Genomic DNA, 23,867 nt, shown 5'->3' with positions numbered 1-23,867 from the left:
CCACAACTACTGAGCCCACGTGCCACAACTACTGAAGCCCACTCACCTAGAGCCCGTGCTCCGCAACAAGAGAAGCCACCACAATGAGAAGCCCACGCACCGCTACTAGAAAAAGCCTGCATGCAGCAACGAAGACCAAGGCAGCCAAAAATTAATTAATTAATTAATTTTTTTTTTTTTTAAGTACCCCAGGACAAGTCACTTCCTTTCCCTATCTGGGCCTCACTTCTCCCAGTGTTCTAAGGAAGGGGTGGATGACATAGCCTCTGAGCTCCTTCTACTCTGATTGTGCATCTGTAAAATGAAGGGATGGAAGAAGATGATTCCTACTTTTCATCCCCCTCGTACATCCTCTGCTCTCAGAGACCACCTCACTTCACTCTCTCTCAGAGAAGGCAACTGTAGCCCAGAGAGGTAAAGCAACTTGCCCAATGCTACACAGCTAGTAAGTAGCAGAGTAGGGACCAGACCTGCCTTGGCCCTGAGTCCTAACTCATATGCGCACGTTTGTAGATGTATATGGTACGTGCACGTGTGAATGCATGTATGTGAATACACGACAAGGTAGTGTATTCTGAAGTTTCTTTTTGGAATGTGGTATTTCCAAAGGCATCCATGCATGTGAGGGGTGTCGTGCAGCTGGCCTTGGATGTGAGGCAGGAAAGGCAGCTGTGGGCAGGTAAGAGCTACAGGAATGCTATAAAGAAGCACAGCTTCCTCCTCCGCCCCAGCCCCTCCATCGCAGGGGCTCCGGCTCCTTGCCTAGCCAGATGTGCCTACCTCCAGCCAACCCGACCCCACGAGAGGCTTCCTGCTTCCAGGTCAGAAGCACCAAGCAGATAGACTGTTGATCCTCAGGAGGATTAGAAGTGGTTTCTCTCCCAGGATCCAGTCGGGTTCCAGCCAGCCAGCGCTCATCACAACCTCCAGCTGGAGACAGAGTGATGCTGCAGGGACAAGGCTGAGCCCCGTCTGGGCTGCTGTCCCCATCTAAGGATCCCCAGCTCCCTGGGACCACAGCTTCTCAGGCATTCAATTATTCACTGTACCTTTGAGTGCTCCGCTGCTGACTGTGAGACCTCCAAGTGGTTACTGCACAAGGTACCCAGGGAGGTACCTGACTGGGGCACAGCCAGCCACTGAATCCTGCCTGACTTAGCCTACTAGCCTCGCACAGCCATCGGCCTTTTGTTACCACCATGGTTTAACTCACGGTTGATCAGCTGGATTTTTCAGCCTAAAGCACACTGTCACACTTGCTGGATTCTGTCTTCACCTGTCTTCATCCCCCTGCAGCTCCTCCCCTGCCATTCCACTCTGCACCTCTTGATTGAGTGTGTGTGTGTGTGTGTGTGTGTGTGTGTGTGTGTGTGTGTGTGTGTAGACCCCTTTGGCAGAGGGGAGAAGATGCAGGAGAAGGGAGGATGCTGGGAGCAGCCAGTGGGGGCGTCTGGCCAGAACCCAGCTTTGCTTCAGCTCAGGCACAGCCCTCAGTGTGTGTGTGTGTGTGTGTGTGTGTGTGTGTGTGTGTGTGTACACAAATGTTGAGGGAGTGGGAATTGTCAGTGGCTAATCTGCTGCAACAGGAAGAGGGAATGCTGAGTATCTTCAAATTCCTAATTTCAGTCAGTCCGATCTTTCCAGAAATGTCACTCCAGCCGTGGGAAGAAAATCCAGGGGCTCAGATCACATAAACTCCCTCCTTCTCACCCCAAGGGGTAGGTGGAGCACACTGCCCCTCCCATCCCCAGGGAGAGTTCCTTCCAGTTTCCTTGACATGGGCCCCACCCACAGTCACACCCATACCCCAGAGTGAGGGCAAGGTCCATCCCAGCCCCTGAGTCTGCGTCCCAGCAAAGGGCCTGGGGTGAGTCATCTCTGGCGATCCCACAGGAGGTGGGAGGAGGTTGGGCTGATGAAGAGGCAGGGGATTTGGAAGCCCTGCTCCAGTTCTGTAGGTTTGGAAGGGAGGCTTTACAGGGCGTGGATGGGTGGTGTTAATTCACAAAAGAGAGAGAGACTGGAAGGCTGTGCCCTCACTGGTTTCAACCTGGCCACCCAGCAGAATCCCTGTGAAGTTTTAAACGATGCAAATGTGCCGAGCAAACCACAGACCAATGATACTGAAACTCCAGGTGCGAAGCCCAAGAATCTGTATTAGACGAAACCTCCCCCAGGTGATTCAGATGCACAAGCAGCATTTAAAGGCCATGATCTAACCCGACATCAGGAAGCTCTTGAGATGACGCAACAAGAAGCAATACAGCATCACCAATGAAGTTTTCTCGCCAAAATGTCTAACCTGAATCCCGTGAGCACACAATCCGACAACTCCAGTTGTAGGACATCCTACAACACAACCTGCCTGGACTCTTCAAAAAAGTCAGTATCATGAAAATGCTTAAGGCAAGGAAGATGGGCTGTTTTAGATGAAAAGACACTAACAACATAACGACTCAATACATTGCATAGCGCTTAGGTTTAAAACACACACAAACACACGCACACACAAATATAAAAGACATTTTGAAGACAATTGGAGAAATTTGAAACTTTGAATATAGAATGTAGGTTAGATGATATTGTAAAATTGTTAATTATTTTTCAGCTGTGATGAGGATGCTGTGGCTGTGGAGAAGTTTTTTACTTTTACAAAATGTCTGCTAAATATTTGAAAGTGAAATGTTATCATTTCTGCACACACACAAAAATGTAGAGAACAGGATCTGAAGGAAATACGGCAGGTGGTAATAACTGGTAAATCTAGTGAAAGGAATATAGGTATTCATTCTATCATTCTTTCCAGTTTTCTACACTTCTAACATTTTTTAATAAAACAAAAATCTTTGAATCTTGACATTGATTATTTATGAGTGGGGAGATTATACTTGGCTTTGAGTTTCTTGTTCCCACGCTCCACCCTTGGCTTTGCCAATATTTTGGCAATAAAACATAGGACACTTTCATAATTGGATCAAGGGCTAATAAATTGTCATCTGTGGGTATAAAAAAATAAGTCTCACAAAGGCAGAAAAGCTGAACGTCACCTCTCTGTCCCCCCTCCTGGCAGAAGAATGACAGGGCCATGAGGTGTTTGGAGCACAGCAGTCAGGCCCTCAAGGCCTCCATCAGCTGCAGAGGACACAGCAGTGTGGCCACGAGACTCCCTTGCTGCCTGTCAGGCCACAGGCTCCTGTGCAGAAAGATTTCTCTGCACTGGGAGCAGGTGACACCAGTGTCCTCCTGGCCCCGGTGCTGGGGAAGCACGGGCAGCAGAAGCCCTGCGTGCAATCCAGAGACACAGGTCCTGCAAAGCACTGGGATGTAGAGCGGATGCAAGGCTTCCACCTGGAGGGTCTCTTCCTCTGGGGAAGGCAGGCCTCAGCCCGGCTCCCTCCACAGTGGAAGCCACTCTGTTATTGCCGTCTCCATCCCATCCCAGCAAGCGTGTACACCAAGTGCTGGGCGCAGGCTGTGAGAGCAGAGGGTGGGGCCTTTAGAGGACAAAGCAGCGATCCCCGCAGGGTGAGCGGGCAGCTGCAGGCCTGCTGACACCACCTGCTCGTCTATGCTCAACAGCGGGCTTCTAAGCAAATGCTTCTGTCCACAGCCTTCATTCCTCTCCACATCTGTCTGCCTCACCAGTCCTGCCACAGGGACACAGACTGTAGCTTGTTGTTGCCCACAGCCGGGGGCTGAAGGGCGGAGGGAGGGAGGGAGGAGCTGCCCAGGGCTGAGCATCTTCAGTTTTTAAAAAGCTAGAGCTGCAAGCCCTTAAGTCTAAGGCTCGGAGGAGGAGGACCCCTTCTCCTCCCACACAGAAGAGCATCCTTCCTGCTTTCCGTCTGCAAGTTGGTCTCTCCTCCTAGAGGCTTAGAGAAGCATTTTGTTTGGAGGACTCAGGATTTGAACGCAGGCAACCAGATCCACGAATCTAAGCACTTCATATGTCAAACTGCCTTCTGCAGAGAAATTTTCAAAAGAAATTCCACTTGGACCCCAGGCCTCTAGCGGGTTCAGCAAAGGCCTCTCCCCAGGAGCTGAAGTTTTATCCCACCCCATCCTCAGGCTGAGTTTTGGCTGCCCAAGCTTCTCTTCTCCTCTCCCTGAGAAGAAAACTGGGAGAATATTCCACCCTCTGTGTGAGTGTGTCCACACTTAGCCTGAACTAGAAGGTGGGCCACGGACCAGCCAGTCATAGCTGACACTTCCAGATGCGCTATGGCCTCCAACCTGCAAAGCAGCTCTGCGGCCTCAGACAGATACCAGGGGCTGGGGGGATTCTGTGCTCCAGGTAACAGCCGGAAAGTTGTAGCTTCCCTAAAGGTCCTGAGCCAGGCTCCCCTAATCTTTTCCAAGAAAATTGTTTGCAACATGGTGATATCACCCACCAGGGGGCAGCAGATCCTCACGAAAAGAAACTCCTAAAAGGAAAGGAATTTCAACCTTCAGGGGCCGTTACCAAGGATTCTGACAGCCCACGGAGGACTCTATTCGGTTAGTGCTTCACGGATGTCAAACTTCCCCATATGTCACCTCATCTGAACTATACGATGGTCCAGAGGCAATGAAGCATCAACATCTCTATGTGACAGATCAGAAAACAAGGCTCAGGAAGGTTAGGTTTAGGTGACATGGCCGAGTCAGAGGGCTGGTTATTTATCAGATCGGGAAACTGGGTGCCGGCAGCCTGACGCCACATTCAATGCGCTCCCCACGCCTGTTTACAGTCATCACAGCTAGGATCTCTCGATGGCTGACCACACGTACATTTCCTCTCGTAAGCATCACAACAGCCTATGAGGCATGCTCTCTAATTATCCCCACTTTACAGACAAGGAATGGGAGGTGGAAGAAATGAAGTAACTTGCACAATTAATAGAGAGTGTAGCTAGGATTTGATCTTGGGTTTGTCTGACCCAATAATCCACTAACACCTGCTGCATCTCTATCGTCACTTGCAGTCAGCAGCCATTTGTTGAGCTGCACTTGTGGTAAGTACTGTGCTAGTCACCAGTGATGCAGCATTCAATCTAGGAAAACCTAAGACGTGGCCACAGGAAACCCAGCAAGGTGAGTACTATTAGCCCTGTTTTATAGGTGAGGAGGCAACAGGGCCTAGAGAGGTTCATGAACTTGCCTGAGGCCACAATACACGATGGATCAGGGTTTTGCACCCAGGCCATTTGCTACGCCTGCTGCTTTCGTACACCTCCCAGCACCAAGTTTGCTGAGCCAAAATATAAGAAATAGGAAGTGTTCCAAAACACATGGGAAATTCAATTGTGGTGGACATCTCATCGGAACTCTGGGGTCATCCATGCTCAGCCCACAGCCCAGACTCCTGCCAGGTAAGCCCCTTCTCACTCACAGAAACTTCTTCCCCTTCCCATCACCAAGTCAGGCTTTTCTCCTTCTGGAATGACCCAGAAAGATAAAGGCAGACCATTTTGCATATTGAGGACCCTTGATGAATAGTTTCTGTTGAGGGTTGAATGAGCTTCCCCATGACCCTCTTCTGTCTGCACCCCACTACCACCAAGAGGCACAGGTAAGGGCAGCGTCTGGCATCAGATACAATGCCAGGCGCACACAGGTGTTCTCCTCCTTGGGTCTAGGAGCCCCCTTAAAGCAATACTTAGATTGGAAATGAATCATAAATTTTACATACCAAGCTCAAACAATTGTAGCGGGGCCATATATGATAAATTAGTGTTGTCATTGGAAATACAAAATATTTCCATTTCATTATATAAATCGTTATCACTTATATAGTCATTTTAAGCTTCTCTTACAATATCTAGATCATTACAGGATTTCATAGGTTCTTCTTTTTTTAATTTTTCTGGACTGGCTTATTATAAAGAAAATGGAAAATAGCAATATGTTGGTTTATTTGTTCAAATTTCTCTCTGATCAAGATAATACCTTAATCTAGAATGGCCAGAAAATAGTCTATAGAAACCAGTTTCCAGATTGTATATATATGAATCTTCTCCTTCATGCAAACGTTTTTGTTTTCATTGTTTGAATTCACTTATATTTTACTGGAATTGTACTTTTGTTGCATATTTATCATGCAGCTTTTTTTCCTGAGAATAACACTTTTCTCTAAACTTTTAAATACTTTTTTAGAATTATTTTAAAAGTGAAATAACCAAACTTTAAATGGTTCAGGGCTTTGATTGTTTTTGTTTCTATTTTTATAAATCTTTGATAACACTATTTACAGCAAACAAAAGTTCATAACAAATAACTGAATGGTGAAAATTCAAAATTAATTTAACTTTCTGCCAAAGATCAATATTTGCTCTTTATTTCAGGATCTTATATTGTTCTGCTTAATTCTACTAATGTAGTTCATATCCTGTCTAGATTAAATCTAGTTGCTTTAACAGCATTTCATTAGAATTCCCATTGTAGAGCTAAGAGAGTTTGTAAAGTCAGATTTGGTATGTGTTTCATCAAGATGTTCCACCTTTGGGCAATAACAATAAAATATTTTGAAAACAATGTATATAATCTTTGAGCTGTTCTAAGGAATGCCATTGCTATCAGCACTGCTGAAGCTATGCTTGTCTTTGTTAAAATTCAAAATAGTCTTTAGAGAATGCTTCTGTATTTTCAGCTAAATTTCTAAACTGTTTACCTTTTTCTTTAACAACCATGTTAGCATAATTATCATAGGCTTACCCTCAACAATCTTTCAAATAAGTGGCTAAAATTTAAAGCTATGTCTTCAGTTAAGACAAACCCTGCATATTTCACAACAGATGTAAAACCAATAGAAGTCTCATTAATTTTATGTTTCTTGTTTTCTTCTGATAGTCTAGCAATGAGTATCATAAATGTAAGTTATTCAACATGGCTTTTGACCCTGCTACAATTTAGTTGAACTGAGTAATATTTTCTATTTTTAAAATTATGTATGTTTTCTCAACAAAATATTAGCAAACTGAATCCAACGACACATAAAAAAGATCCTACACCACGATCAAGTTGGATTCATCCCAGGGTCACAAGAATGGCTCAACATACACAAATCAATCAATGTGATACACCACATCAACAAAAGAAAAGACAAAAACCACACGATCATCTCAATAGATGCAGAAAAGGCATTTGATAAAATTCAACATCCATTCATGATAAAAAAAAAAACTCTTACCAAGGTGGGTATAGAGGAACCATATGTCAACATAATAAAAGCTATTTATGATAAACCCACAGCCAATATAATACTCAATGGTGAAAACCTGAAAGCCTTTCACTAAAATCTGAAATAAGACAAGGATGCCCACTCTCACCACTTCTATTCAACACAGTATTGGAAGTCCTAGCCACAGCAATCAGACAAGAAAAAGAAATAAAAGATATACAAATCAGAAGAGAAGAGGTAAATTTGTCATTATGTGAAGATGACATGACAGTATACATAGAAAACCCTAAACACTCCACACAAAAACTACTAGAACTAATAAATGAATTCAGCAAGGTAGCAGGATACAAGATTAACATACAGAAATCTGCTGCATTTCTTTACACTAACAATGAAATATCAGAAAGGGAAAGTAAAAAAAAAAAAATCCCTTTTAAAATTACATCAAAAAACTAAAATACTTAGGAATGAACCTGACCAAGGAGATGAAAGACTTAGATGCTGAGAAATGTAAAACACTGAAAAAGGAAATTGAAGATGATTCAAAGAAATGGAAAGATATTCCATGTTCTTGGAGTGTAAGAATTAATATTGTTAAAGTGGCATACTACCCAAAGCAATCTACAGATTTAAGGTGATCCCTACCAAATTACCCATGACATTTTTCATAGAACTAGAACAAATAATTCTAAAACTTATATGGAATGATAAAAACCCAGAATTGCCAAAGCAATCCTGAGGAAAAAGAACAAAGCTGGAGGCATAACCCTCCCAGACTTCAGATAATGCTACAAAGGTACAGTAATCAAAACAGTGTGGCATTGGCACAAAAATAGATATATGGAGCAATGAAACAGAACAGAGAGCTCAGAAATAAACCCACACACCTATGGTCAATTAATCTTCAACAAACGAGGCAAGAATATACAATGGAGAAAAGACAGTCTCTTCAACAAGTGGTTTTCAGAAAGCTAGACAGCCTCATGTAAATCAATGAAGTTAGAACACTCTCCCACGCTACACACAAAAATAAACTCTAAATTGTTTTAAGAGTTAAATATAAGACAGGACACCATAAAACTCCTAGAAGAGAACATAGGCAAAACATTCTCTGACATAAATTGTAGCAATGTTTTCTTAGGTCAGTCACCCAAGGTAATAGAAATAAAAGCAAAAATAAACAAATGGCTTTTGCACAGCAAAGAAAAACACAAACAAAATGAAAAGACAACCTACAAAAAATGGGAGAAAATATTTGCAAATGATGCACCTGACAAGGGCTTAATTTCCAAAATATACAAACAGCTCATATATCTCAATAACAACAACAAAAAAAAAAAAACCCAATCAAAAAATGGGCAGAAGACCTAAATAGACAGTTCTCCAAAGAAGACGTACAGATGGCCAATACACACATGAAAAGATGCTCAACATCACTTATTATAAAGGAAATGCAAATCAAAACTACAATGAGGTACCACCTCACACCAGTCAGAACGGCAATCATTTAAAAGTCTACAAAGAGATGCTGGAGAGGGTGTGGAGGAAAGGGAACCCTCCTACACTGTTGGTGAAAAGGTAAATTGGTGCAGCCACTATGAAAAACAGTATGGAGGTTCCTTAAAAAACTAAAAATAGAGTTTCCATATGATCCAGCAATCCAATTTCTAAGTATATATCCAGAGAAAACTATAATTTGAAAAGATACATGCACCCCAATATTCATAGCAGCACTATTTACAATAGCCAAGACATGGAAGCAACCTAAATGTCCACTGACAGATGAACGAATAAAGAAGATGTGGTGTATCTAGACACAATGGAATACTACTCAGCCATAAAAAAAGAATGCAATAATGTCATTTGCAGCAACATGGATGGACCTAGAGATTACCATACTAAATGAAGTAAAGCCCTAGACTTTTTATAAAAGTAAAGTATCCTTTATTTTTAAATTGCAATAAAGCATTGTAATTCTAGCATCCAAAGTCTATCTGATTGCTGCTCATGTAAAAAATAGGTGTTATGGGCTTCCCTGGTGGCGCAGTGGTTGGGAGTCTGCCTGCCGATGCAGGGGACGCGGGCTCGTGCCCCGGTCCGGGAGGATCCCGCATGCCGCGGAGCGGCTGGGCCCGTGGGCCATGGCCGCTGAGCCTGCGCGTCCGGAGCCTGTGCTCCGCGGCGGGAGCGGCCGCGGCAGTGAGGTGCCCGCGTACCGCAAAAAAATAAATAAATTAAAAAAATAAGTGTTATGCCTCATCTGTGTTATATCTAGGTGTACACATAGACAAAACTAAGAGTAATATGAATTGTTTAGGTTGCAAATGTTCCTCAGACATTGCTGCAAATATTAATATCATGCTAATTCCCGAATATCTCCAGCACCAGAAGCTGGAAATTAAAGAGAAGCAAGAAAATGGATACTTAGTACTTCTGGGAAATGATACTTGGTAAGATAGCATTTATGCTATCTGAGATGAATGTTTTCACAAGTTAATTAGTTTTTTCCCCACCAAAGGGCTTCTGCCACCAAAATCCTCCTTGCGCTTCGAAGCAGTATTCTTTTCTGATATTGGTGGCAACACAGCCCCCAAACCTTCCTCACATCCAAACACAGCCACCTTTCATTCCAAGGACTTACCATGAGGGACAAATGGAGAAGCATTTGCTGGAGCCGGCATGGTGCCAGAGAGCAAAGGCCTGGAGATGCAGGTCACACCATGCCCATGTGAAGTGCCGCACCCGAGTGATAGCTTTCTGTGTGTTTATAACACGTGGGACCCTCCTGCCCTGGCCCAGCAGTCTTAAGTCGAACCCTAGTCCCTGGCCTCACCTCCCCCAGGAGAAAGTCACTCCCTTACCTTGCTCCGGAGAGCCCCGGATTCATCCCTCCTCGCCCTCACACAACATTCTTCAAGACACCCTTCCTGGGAGTCTGTGGATCCACCAGAAAATCCATCCTATCCCTGGCCTGACTCTGCCCTGCTTTTCCTCATGAACATTCTCTCTTCAGTATCATTCAAGATACTGTCACTTCCTCAAGGTTCTGCATTTCTGCCTAATGGCATCAGCCCAAGCAACATATGCAGACTGACATCCAGACAGGCTAACAATGTGATTACTCTTCAAATTAACATTTTGGGGTGTCTGTTTGCTTGTTTGTTTTTTAATATTTGGAAGCAGTATAGCAGCAGGGTTAATTGTTAGAACTCTGCAGTCCTGCCTCCTGGGTTGGCATTCCAGCTCTGACACTTAAAAGCTGCATGACCTGAAGTCAGGTTACCTATCCTTTCTGAACCTTAATTATCCCCTCTGTAGTATGGGAATAATAATACCTACCCCACAACATTGTTGTGGGCCATCTATGAAATGACATGGAAAATACCTGGCACATAGTAAGTATGCCATTGCTTTGCTATTCTTTTCATTATTTATTTAACATTTGGTTACATGTTTATTTTATGTTAATAAAAATATTATACCTCTTTCTTCAGGATTAAGACAAGATATATGTCACAGGTAAGGCTCCAAACCAAAAAATTTATTAGGGGGGTACATATTAAAGCAGTTTGAATTTGCATAATAAAATCAATCATTTGTAACTAGCAAACGTATCTGGCCAACTTGTCTCAGAATTATAGCAACTGTAAAAGTCAGCATCGAGCAACTATCAATGGCTAGACTCAGGGTTTAAAGCGCCAGGAAAATAAAATATTACATTTGCATATGTAGGAACCTGGGTGTGATTGTGATTTATAATAAGAAATACACACAACTGGGCCTTTTCATCGTTCCTGGTACAGAGCTCCGAAAACCCTTGTAATATCCAAAATGATAAGAGCAATAAATGTGCCTTGATATTTATAACAGACCCCTTTCAACCACACTAGAGTTTCTGTTAATGAGGTGACTTTTCAAAAGCACCTGATGTTAGTGCTGGTTGCCATGGGAACCAACCTTGTGATTTGAGGATTGGACCTTTTAGTTCCACTGCCCTGACCTCCGGGGAGGGGGAGAGGGGCTTGGAGATTGAGTTCAACCACCAATGCCCAATGATTTACTCAATCGTACCTCCTAACGAAGCCTCCATAAACACCCAAAGGACAGGGTTCAGAGAGCGTCTGGGTTGGCGAACACGTGGAGATTTGGGGACGGTGGCATACTCAAAGGGGACACAGAAGCTCTGTGCCCCTTCCCACATACCCCGCCCTATGCATCTCTTCCATCTGGCTGTTCCTAAGTTATATTCTTTTATAATCAGCCGATAATCTAGTAAGTAAAATATTCCTCTGAATTCTGTGAGCTGCTCTAACAAATTAAGCGAACCCAAGGAGGGGGTTGGTGGAACCTCCGATCTATAGCTGGTAGGTCAGAGGCACAGATGACAACCTAGACTTTCACTTGGCATCTGAAGGGGGTGGAGAGACAGTCTTGTAGGACTGAGCCCTTAACCTGTGGGTAGTGTATCCAAGTAGATAGTGTCAGAACTGAGTTGAACTGTAGGACACCCCACACATTGGAACTGGGAGCAGAATTATACTGAGTGAATGGGGAGTCATATTTCTGACGTGGTCCATCAATGTCTGGATGTCCCCTAAAGACTCAAGCTGGCCAAGACCACCAGCCCCTCCCTCTGCCCCTGGTCCTGGTTCCTCTCAGGCCCTGCCCTCTGCAGCCACTGCCCACGACCTGAGGGAGGGGGGGAAGGGACATGAATCACCTCAGCACCCTCCAACAGCCCATGCCCTCCTGGGACCCATCACTAAACCCCCGTTTCTAGTATATTTTCCATCTGGGTTTGCTTCAGTTGGTTGTTGTTTTTTCCAGACTTACTCTGAAACCACTAAGAACACATCCTTCCAGGCCTGCCATATTAAATACCTCAAACATTCAGGAACATTCAAACATGCTTCCAAGGAAAAAACCTGTTCCCTCGGCATGCCGTGTGTCCCAGTACTGGGCTCTGTCTCCACAGGATGCCAAATAGGTCAGAGGCATCTATTTAGTGAAACGAAAACCAGTCAGACTGGTTGTTTGGCATCATGTGAGGCAAGCACAAATAAACTAGAAAACAGATGGTGACCAAAAGAAAGAGAGGCAGCACGTTTGCGTAAGCTGTGTGTCCTGTTCTGTGCACGTGAGAGGCATGGAGCACCTTAAAAGCTCCAAGTAACCTGACCAGCTTCCCCATCAAGGTGATGATGGTTTGCAACCAGAGAAGCCCTTCAAAGCCTTGAGAGTGCTCCCATAGTAGGAAAAGATTCTCTCTGGGTGATTACCTGGGAAGAAATTGTCAGTATCTTCATCTTTGTCCCAGGTTTGGAGCCTAAAGGGGGATCTACTATTTGATATTTTTGATATTTTATGGAAACACTGGACAGCCAGAAGCATCTCTCAGATGGTTTTCCCCACATCCAGCTAACTACTGAAAGGGGGCCCTAATGTGTGTGTCTTACTGTCCATCGGTAGCCTTTGGCCTTTGTCTCCTTTCTCCTTCTCTCTGTCTCCCCCACTTAGTACCAGACATCACTCCTCCAAATGATATATACGGTTGATAAATTTGCATGTTGTTTCTTTGCAAAAGAATTACGTTTCTCCTTATGATAAATGTAAAAAAAAAGATTTGTACAACGTATCAATCTTTTCAGCAACTTGCAGTTCTTGCATTTCTTAATAGTTTTCATGTTCCAAGAGGCAATACCATCCCTAATCATAAATTTAACTTACATTCAATTTACTCCTCCCAGATTTATTTTAAAGGATTTTGAACAAGTGACATAACTTTCTGCCTGTTAATTTTCCATTTTAAAAAAAAAATTGTAGCTAGCTTGAGTTTGGTCTTCTAAAGCTTCATATTCTGAACACAAATCCAACTGCCTACAGTGAATATTACACATTCTCCTCCTGTTGTTTCTGGGTGTCTCTATCATAAAGACAATCTTACTAAAACTACAAAATAATGTTACTACCATGTTTAAATCTACGGATTTGGAACTGGCATGGAATTGCTATTCAAACAGACTGCACAGATTGGGCCGCAATTTTCTCACATGTAAAGTGATCAGATTCATTATAATTTCAAGACAGCCTCTAAGGTTTTTTCCTGCTCAAACTTCCATTTATTCTTAGTTACTCTCACAGGACAAAGGCAGCAGGAATCTGCCAGAGATCGAGAAATCACTGAACCAAGGGAGGGAAGTATGGCAAAAAGGAAGCTGTCCCAGATCCAGGTAAGAATGGTGGCTGGTCCTGGGTGAGCACCAGCTGGGGAAAGATGCTGCTCCCCTAACTGCTCTTCACAGCCACAAATGCCACCACACACACACAAACTACACACACATACACACACACACCATAGCCTCCTAGTACACACCATACTCACCACATACACACAACATATATGGACACCGCACACACACACACACACACACACACACACACCCCATAGCCTCCTAGTACACACCATACTCACCACATACACACAACATATACGGACACCGCACACACACACACACACACCACAAGCACCCACTCAAAGAGTTGGCTGAGACCCCTCCTTAGTTTCCATTCTTGAGCCTGGATTTAGAAACTGCTAAGGAGGTGGGGGTTCAGGGTGGCCAGTGAGTAAGAAAACAGAAACAGGCTTTGTACGGGTGTCCCTCGGGAACTCACGCGATGTCTTTTTAGGCCTGGACCGGTTTTCTGTTTTACGTGGGGAGGAAGGGCCAGGGTGATGCCTGGGGGTGGAAGCCTCCAGGAAGAAGTTGCCAGGGAGAGCAGAAACTAAGGGGGTAGGTCAAGGTGGGGAGGTGGGCAGTACAGGATGGAGAGCCAATGAGCGCACTCAGGACTCCAGAGTCGGAAGCATCTGCTGAGTTCTGCTCTGGGATGCCCTTTACCTAAACTCGCTGCCTGGACTGGCCAGAGCTGACCGTGGCCGAGTGGGTGGGTGAGGGCTGAACCCCATGCAGTGTGTGCAGGGGTAGAAGGAGTTAGCTCACTTCCAGCCAGGCAGTCAGCTTCCTCCTCTGCAGCCTGAGCTACAAACATCCCACAAATGACCCATTTCAATGAGAGCTTTGTAACACTAGGGTTCTCAAACCTTAAGAAATTCTGCACCCTTCAGTTTCTCCAAGTCAATCTCATTCGGGCATTTCATAGAAGGTCAAGAAGTTTTGCCACCTACATCAGAGACATGCAGCTTTCCTTCCCTCCTCTTCCTTTTGAAATGAAATCCAAACCCCAGTGGTTTCACTGCTCGCGAGAGTGCTGTGCCACACACGACATCTGTAAGCAGTTAATTTTCCAAATGGGAGACAGTCACCGCAGATGCAGACCTCTTAAAAATAAACACTAGAAAAATATTACTCCAGCAAAAATGCAAGCCTAGAGTCCATGTGAGTGGGTGGGAGGGAGCTGGTGCTAGGACAGGATCCAGTTTGGGGAGATCAAAGCCACATCCTAGCCTGCCCGGCTGTGCAAAAGTAAGGGAACGGGAACCACAGAACTTCAGCACAAAAAGGGACCTTTGGGGGGTACTGCAGCCTCAGTACAGATGGAGAAATTAAGATCTGGGGCAGGAAGTGGGTGCTTAACCATGTTAGGACTGGAACCCGGGCTGAGAGCTTTGTGCTCTATTATAAACCTCATTTTTATTTGAATACTTCAGCTTCTTCCTTTTCAGGAAAATAAAAGCCCTCTGACTTTTAACTATTACCTTTAACCCCTACTTGGGGCCCGTTTGGGGTGGGAGGGGGGCCTCCCGTCCTGAGAATGGGTGCTTCCTCCTCTCCACACACACTCTTCATCATGCCCTGCAGTTGCACCGGCAAGGGGTGAGAAGCCAGGACCCTACAGCAGCCAAGGTGAGGTCCAGAGCTTCACTAGGGCAGCTGCTTCTTACCCACCTTATGGAATGAGGCGGCGAAGCTTGAGGATCTCGTGCCCCGAGACTGAAGAAAGCCAGGTCATCTTGACCAGCATGAGGCGGGGGAACTTGGGGGCAAGGCAGGCTGGAGATCCATCTGCGCCGACATCCTACTACAGCCATCCCTCTCCTCCTCCAACAGGAATACTGGTGCCTCTGACCAGGAGTAAAACGAGGCACTGAGTAGATCCCCACAGAGTAGAAACTGCCGCAGACTAGCATTCAGTACAATGCAGTTGTTTAGGGTTGGAATGGAATGGAGGAAATTTGAGACACAGATGGTACAATGAAAAAATATATTGCTCCCATCCAGGTGACAACCCCCCGCCCCATAGTGCTAGCCTGGTGCACTATCTGCTATTAAAGCCTTATTGCTAGTTTATACATCTTATCCCTACAGGATGGTTTTCAGCAGCGCGGTTTCAAAAGGCAAAAGCTGAGTTCTAAAGAAAAAGTGAAGGGAACTGATAAAAGAAAAGGATAGAAGGAAAGAACAGTGGGCAATGGGGGCTCTGGGAGAAGAGACGAGACAGATCTGGGAAGCCACGTTGGTGGGGACAGTGGCGAGCCCACAGGTGGTGGCCACCAGGGGGCACTGCTGCCCCACCCACGGCCCTGGGGTAGGCAGAGACTCAAGGGGGGGTTCAGAACCTCTAGTGGGCTTCTGTCCCTCCCCCACCCCACTCTAACTCCCGGACTTTTCCTTAAGGCTTTGGGATCTCCCCTCCTGGACCCCTGGGGTGTCTCAGAGGAGTCTGGAGGGACCCTCCCCTGTGAGCCTTTTCCTGAGAGGGAGCAACTGTAGCCTGGCCAGGGCACTGTGGAGTTAATGGAGGTACTGGGTAGGGAGTGAAGAGGCCTCCTGGATTTGCACCCAGTTCTGCTCCCTCTGTTTGAAGCCAGGCCCTCATGGGAGTTAGGGGAGCTCTCCCTGCAGGGTGCTGATGGGGTGAGCACAGGCAGAGGACCTGGCAGGCAGCAGGGGTCCTCCTTGAATGCTCTGAAGCTCTGTTTTCCCAGTACCTCCAGGAGGGAAGTGCTCACCCCGGCTCTGCTTGTCAAGTAGCAAACTCAGGGGGCACTGAGAAGGTAAGCCAGAGCAGCAGGTGTCCACCCACAGTGAACCCCTGAGGAGAGATGGAGGGACTCCCTGTGGCCAGCGGGGGCTGGGACTTGCACTTAGAAGCACAGAGTCTGAGGCCAGGCAGTGCATGTTCCTAGCACCACTTGCAGCAACCCCTGTTCCCCTCTGTCTGAGGCGCGGCACCTGTTGTCTAGAATCCAAATTTACTCGCCTCTGGGCAGACACCCTGACAAATTCTATACCCTCCCTGGCTTCTCCATTTTCAGTTCTGCTCCTTAGACACCAAAAGCTCCCATCTCTACAACCTTCCTCATATTACCTTTGCCAAGAGTGTGGCTTAGCAGATATTAGTTACACTGCAGGTCCACTGATATCCCTCAAGAAGATTTCACGGAGACCTGGGCCTCCCAAGTCTAAATCACATCTCAGGATGGTACCTCCACACACTTAGACATTCCTTCAAAAGGCATTTATTGGTCTGCTCTTGGTTTTCTAGGGGCATGAACGAGGCAGGCTTAAGGAGCCAAGTGTGCTGGGACTCTGGGCTCATTGTTCGAACCTTGGAGGCCACTCCTGTGAAGATGCTCACATTCAAGGCAAGCTCAGGTGTGGTTCCTGCAGGTGACAACGGAGGGTCTGACCCTGCTCAGACGAGAGGAGACACCAGCAGAGTCCAGGCACTGACGGGACCCTGTGCTGTCCATCCCCCGTGGGACCCCACCCTGCAGGCCTCTGTGCCTAGGGGAGGCCCCCAGCCTCAAACTGAGTCTCAAGGAAGAGAGGGCAGGGTCTAGAATACTAGATCAGACTATAGTGAGATTGTGAATTCGGGAATGGCCACAGATGCCATTGCGGGATGGGGATGCATAAGAAATTCTGGAAGTTGGGGGCTGCCCAGGGAGCCAGCCTGCCTCTGACACACCCAGTCCTCATTTGGATCTGAGCAACTGGAGAGCAGGCAGAAGGCACCCAGGAGCCTGCAAGTCGTGCCTAAGCCTCTGGATCCCACATCTGAGGAACACAACTTACTATCAGCTTTGAGCGGTGGTAGCACCATCGCCTCTGAGGTTTAACCAAGGCACGATTGTTACTGATTGAAAACATGAGACCAAATTCCGACCCCCTCCTCCCCCCAGTGGCAGGCTGAGACTCCACATCCATTTCCTGCCTTGGTCAGAATTGGCTGCAGAATGGGACATGCCTTCTGGTGGCTCCAGCCGGGAAAGGCTGAGGAAGATAAGACAGAGACAGACGGGAATGCCGAGGGGAATGAAGCATGACCGAAAGAGCTGATGCCCCTTCCATCCCATCCAAGTCCTCCTAGAACTCCAGGCACATGCTAAGGGACAGTGTAGGAAGTCCCTGATGTAAGCCCATCTCGTGACCAGGATGCCATAATGCCATGATGCTCTGGGGAAATCCCAGCTCCCCAGCAGTTCCCCACAGGAAGGCGGGCTGTCCTTTCACAGCCACTCTCCCCCAGTCCTGTAGATAGCCAGCTCCATAGCTCACAGAAAATCAAAGATACACGGGATGTTATTAGATTAGAGAGATCCTAGCAAAGGTCAGGTTTTAACCAAAGCCCTCACGTTTTACAACCAGGGTTCAGAGAGGTTAAGCAACCACACAGAGCTAGATCCAGTCTGCAGCTCTCAACCTCTGAGTCCTAATTGAGTTCTCCTTTTCTGATACCAAAATCTCCCATAAGGCCTCTGGAAGAGGTCAAGAAATCAGGAGCTCTGATCAAAATATTAAAAAATCAGCTTCCAGGTTATGACAGTTGAGTAGTCAATGCGGTCATTTGCAAATAAACACACCACCTCACCATTTCACTTAGCATGGTCTTTTTTTTTTTTTTCTTGCGGTACACGGGCCTCTCACTGCCGTGGCCTCTCCCGTTGCGGAGCACAGGCTCTGGACGAGCAGGCTCAGTGGCCATGGCTCACGGGCCCAGCCGCTCCGCGGCATGTGGGATCTTCCCGGACGGGGGCACGAATCCGTGTCCCCTGCACCGCAGGCAGACCCTCAACCACTGCGCCACCAGGGAAGCCCCACTTAGCATGGTCTTGAGGGCCGCGCCTCATGGAGAGCCAGTACTCACACTGTTTCCCTCTCAGTCCCCTCCTCCAGAAAATGAAGCCACATCCCTGTCTCAGAGGAATGCCATCGGGTTGCCATGGTAACACATACATGTAGTTTATGTCTCACCAATCCTGAAATCAGCTTTCAATCAAGAACAAGGAAGTAGCATAAGCCCCCAAATAGCCAGTGCAGACACCAAAATCCAGGTTCCAAAGGTCATGCCACGTGCTCACCGAAGGTCCCCTCACATCCTTTTTTTTTTTTTTTTTTGCGGTACGCGGGCCTCTCACTGTTGTGGCCTCTCCCGTTGCGGAGCACAGGCTCCGGACGCGCAGGCTCAGCGGCCATGGCTCACGGGCCCAGCTGCTCGGCGGCATGTGGGATCTTCCCAGACCGGGGCATGAACCCGTGTCCCCTGCATCGGCAGGCGGACTCTCAACCACTGCGCCACCAGGGGATTCCCCCGGGGAGTCCCCCTCAGATCTTTTTAACTCTTGCTTCATAAATAGTTCTAACAAGCTTACCTTTCAGGTTTTCTTTTGCTTGGGTTTGGGTTTTGTTATCATTATTACTTTTTTTTTTTTGATCCATGGACTATTAGAAGGAGCCAACAGATTAGACGAAAGAACTGCTGGTGATAGGTAGACTGAGAATTACCAAAATGACAGTTCAGTTAGCTGTGTGAAACAGGGAAGCGAAACACACAGATAGGAGTTCCGAAAGCATAGAAACCTGCAGTTATTTTAGTGTAGGACTAAATAGCCAGGTACGTTTCAGAAGACCTGAAGGTATTACTACATGCCTGAATCATCAAAAAAAAAAAAAAAAAAAAAGAGTTCTTCCACCCATCTTTTGATTCCGAGAATAATGGCCCAGCTTCACCCACTTCAAAGGATTTTTTACTCCTTATAAGTCCATTTTCAGTCATTTTCAACCTCAAGAATGAGATTCCCCCTGTGTTAGCGCTTCCTCTTCAGACACACTTACACGCGAGAGACAGATGCACCCGGCATTTCCACCGCTTTAGGAGATAAAAATATAACTGTAAATTAGCATAAAGATTCTCCAGAGATGATGCACAGAAACCTACATGCAGGATATGGGAGGAATGTCTAAAACACTTGAGAACAAACTGCTTCCCAGCTCCCATAGCAGTTTGGAAGCCTCTATTTATCGACAAATAACCGACATGCTCCAGATAATCTTTCTTCCCTGTTTATTAAAGGAGGTCCTAAAAGTCCCTCTAGGCCACTGTTGAATGATTGGATGGATGGGTGGTAAATAAATAAACCTGGTGACAGAGCTGGAGTTATTCGAAAATAACAGATCACCTTTCTTTAAATATAGCCCAACGCAGACTTTCACTGAGCCACACATTTCTCCCAGTGAATCTGCATCAGTAAGATCTGACCAATTTCATATTTCTATGTTTTGGAGCCTTTTTGCTGCTTATGTTCTAGGATGACATCCAACATTCAGATGAAAAGTCATGAATCCATCCATTTGGAAGTTCCTAAGTATCCAGGTGACCAGCATCAGTAGGTACGAGTGTTGTGTATCCATTCATTCAACAAATATTTATTAAGTGTCTGCGCCATGCCTAGCTTTCTGCTAGACCCTGAAAATCCCAAAGTGGGTAAGACTGGTTATTCAGTCAACTTCACGAAACCGCATCAGCTTGAAGCAGGAGGAAGAAAGCAAACATGCACATGACCTGCTCCATGCCTAGCCCTGTTTTAGGCACCTCCACGTGATGCCAATTTTTGTTTCATGACAACCCTCAAAAGTAGGTATAACCCTTAAACAGACGAAGGAACTGAAACTCAGAGAGGTCAGGTAACTTGTTCAAGCCACACAGCCAGCAAGAGTCAGAGTGAGAACTGCAGCCCATTGCACAGCCCAATGTAGGGGCCTGTGATGGGACGTAGAGAGCAGACTGGACTGACTCTGCCACTCCCTGCTGCATCCCTTCAGGGACACGACCAGCTCTTCTGAGCCTTAGTTTCTCCATCTCTCTAATGGGACCACAGTGCCTCCCTCAGAAGTCAGTTTTGGGAACCGAAGGAAATAATATAGGTGCGATCTCCTGGCTTTGGATCCCACACACACTAGGTACCAAACAAATGTTTATTACATGGGTAAGTACGGTCTTCAAACCCTCCTCCACTCTTTTGCCTCCCACCCCTAGAGGCCCTCTATGCCAGTGTCCGCTGACAGCAAGCTTCCCCAGATGCTTCCAGAAGTGGGCAGCTCACAACCTCCTGAAGCACTCTGCTCTGGAGTTGGAAGGCCTCACTCACCTGCCTCCCCATGTGCCCAGACCTCACCAAGAGTGGAGAGGACACAGGCCTCCCCGGGAGATGACAAGTTAGCTCTGGAGACAAGGTCTGTCCACAGGAAGCATCAGGGAACTCTCCAAGGTGCATCATCTTGAAGAACAGGATTGGGAGCCATGGCAGGCTCTCTCTCCCTCCCTCAGATTCAACTCCCTCCATCCCAAGGAGGAGCTGAGCTGACCCTCAGGCCATCCTTCCTGGACAAAGGTGGCCAGGCCTCCACCTGGATCCTGATACTCACAGAACTGACTCTGTTTTCTCCATCTCCTTCTCTCTCCTGCTCAGTCACCTTTTGAGCTATCGTTCCTAAGCCAGCCAGGTATCTCCTGGCCTTGTGAGAGACCAGTCACACAGAAAGACAATGGGAGAGAGGTCCCATCCCCCCAAATGTCATCCTCTGGACTTATCCTTATTGGAATACTCAGTGGAAAGACCTGGAATGGAAGGAAACAATAACCAAGTCTCCAGATTTCTTTATATCACAGAACACTGAAGGAAGTAAGGGCCTCAGAAATCACCTGATCCGGGGGCGGTGGCGGGAGTGGGATGAATTGGGAGATTGGGATTGACATATGTACACTAACATGTATAAAAGAGATAACTGATAAGAACCTGCTGTATAGCACAGGGAACGCTACCTCACTTCGCTGTACAGTAGAAACTAACACAACATTGTAAAACAACTATACCCCAATAATAAAAATTAATTAATTTAAAAAGAAAACAGAAATCACCTGATCCAACTGGCCCTATTTTACTAATGAGGAAGCTGGGCCCAGATGAAGTTAAGGGACTTAGCTAAGAGCATCCAACTCTCTTTGACCACCACCACTACCATCACCACCATCTCGGTGCCTCTCCAGCACATGCTGTTCGCTGACGTTCTTCCTGATGTGAATGCTTCCTTTCCCTTTGATTTTGAACCTTTGGCTCAAATGACATGTCCTATCATGTGACGTGATCTTGCAAGACAGTTTATGTGCAGGTCATAGTTTATTCGATGTTAATCATCTTTTTTAATAATCTTTAATAATCATTCAAAAATTTCTTTTGTTTCCTTTTATTGAGGTATAATTGACATAAACATTATATTCGTTTCAGGTGTACAACACAGTGATTCGATATTTGTATATATTGTGAAATGACCACTACACTAAGTCTGGTTAACATTTGTCACCATACAGCGTTATAAAATTGTTTTTCTTGTGATGAGAACTTCTATGATCTACTCTCTTAGCACCTTCCAAATATGCAGTACGTATTATTACCTGTAGTCACCACGCTGTACATGACACCCCCATGACTTATCTATTTTAAAACTGGAAGTTTGTACCTTTTGACCCCCTTCACCCATTTTACCCACCCCCAACCCCCCGCAAATCCATTTTTGAAACAAAGGAGCTTCTCCACTGCCCCAGCTTTGACATCCATCGCCAAGCAAACGCAGGCTCTTTAATGTCCCTGATCGAGATCTGTCTACGTTTAGCCAACCTCCTCACAGGATCCTGGCACCGGTATCACTCAGCCACTCCAGAACAGGTGAGAAAAATGCAAAGGCCCTGTCTGGAGCAGTGGGACTCGACCCTCACAGTCTGCCCTTCAGACAGCAGGACAGAAAAGGCATTTACTCCTCCTCCATGTCATGATACCAACCGAAATTACCTTTAAATGAGGAAGAAAGTCATTATTTAATCAATAGGATTGCGTCAATTGAGGGAAATTTGTCTCCAGTGTAAACGAGCAGAACGTCTTTGCGCTCTGTGAAAACAAGGTTAAATTACTTGCAGATCCGGGCGACGAGAGAGACGTAGGAAGCGAACCTGAAGGCTGACACACTCAAGGTCTGGGAACCGAAAATAATAGGGATTGTTCTGATTTTTCCAGCAGAATCGAGCACAGAGATGGGCACCCCTCTTTGCAGAACCAAGGATGCCTGTGCCCTACGAAAGGTGGGGGGGCTGATCCCTCCGAAGCTGGCCACTGTCACAGACCTGCTGGGCGCCAGTGCTAGGGAGAGGGTGGCCTTAAAAGGAGGAGTGAAACAGCGTTTCGCTGTTCACATCCCTTCCTCTGCTCCGTCAACTCCACTCAGCAGATCACAATGACAATAAGTTATTACAATGGTAGCTCATGTGGATTGAGTGTCCATGCCAAGCGCACTGAGTGCTACTCAACATTCACAGCAGCCTTAGAAGGTAGCCACCGTGGTCATGCCCATTTCACAGATAGGAGGAGGGCAACAACAGGTGGAGAAGGGTGGGACAGTTCTGCCTGGTTCTGAGGCCCACTGTCCTAACTCCCCCGCCTCAGGACCCCATGTGCTTGCTGGGTGTTCATCCTGGGGCTGGCCCAGGGGTCAATACCAGCCAGATCTGCCCTTTGGACATCTCCACAGCCACAGGGGACAAGGGACAGAGCATCTTCTCTTGTTTGGGGAGGGGCTCAGCTTGTCCCAGGAATCCTCGGCGGGGCAGCCTTCGTGCCTACTTCTCTCCTGTCGTCCCCCTTCCCTGTCCCTGTTGATTCCTTTGGCCTTCTGAGGAGCTCTCAGTGCTGAATGTGATTCCTGCCAAGGCTAAAGGCAGCTGGTGGGGTCTAAGTCCCCTGCTTCCTGACAGAACCTCTCTGTGGGAACTTGACCTTCTGTTTCTTCTCACCTACTTGGGGCACTATGCTAGCAGCCAAGTGGAAGTCCCCGACATGCTCCTTTTAGGACACAGGGAACCGTAATCAAATAAGTTTTAGCTCTGGACTTCACGAAAGCCAGATTCCATCACTTTCATGGTACATGCTTGGCTAATGTCCATTCCCCATCTCTCCCCCTCCCATGCCCCCATCCCTCCTCCTCCCATGCCCCCATCTCTCCTCCTCCCATGCCCCCATCCTCCTGTCACTCAGCTCCAATTCTGACCTGTCTGAATGTGTGGTTCATAACAGACCTTCCTTCCATGACTATATCACTTCCATGTCTGTCGGGAAAATACAGTCTCCACACGCCCAGGACCTGGGTCACCCTAGCAGGGACCTGACGTGGCCTGGACCAAGGGGTCTTTGGCCTCCTCTGGGAGAGGCTGTGGCGGGCTGGCCTGGCTGTGCGATGCTGCAGCCTGGCCCCAGGGCAAGAGGCTGCCCTGCTGAGAAGCAGAGTGTCACATTTAAAGAAAGAAGAGTGAAATGAAACTTATTTGACCTGGGAAGAACCAGAAGACCTCTCAAGTTGCCAAAGTGACAAATGAGACAGGGAGTTAGAGCAAATGTGAACTCCTGGGGAGGCCGTCA

The sequence above is a fragment of the Delphinus delphis genome, chromosome 12 (assembly GCF_949987515.2).
Source record: "Delphinus delphis chromosome 12, mDelDel1.2, whole genome shotgun sequence".
NCBI lineage: Eukaryota > Metazoa > Chordata > Mammalia > Artiodactyla > Delphinidae > Delphinus > Delphinus delphis.
Note: the sequence above shows the minus strand (reverse complement) of the source record.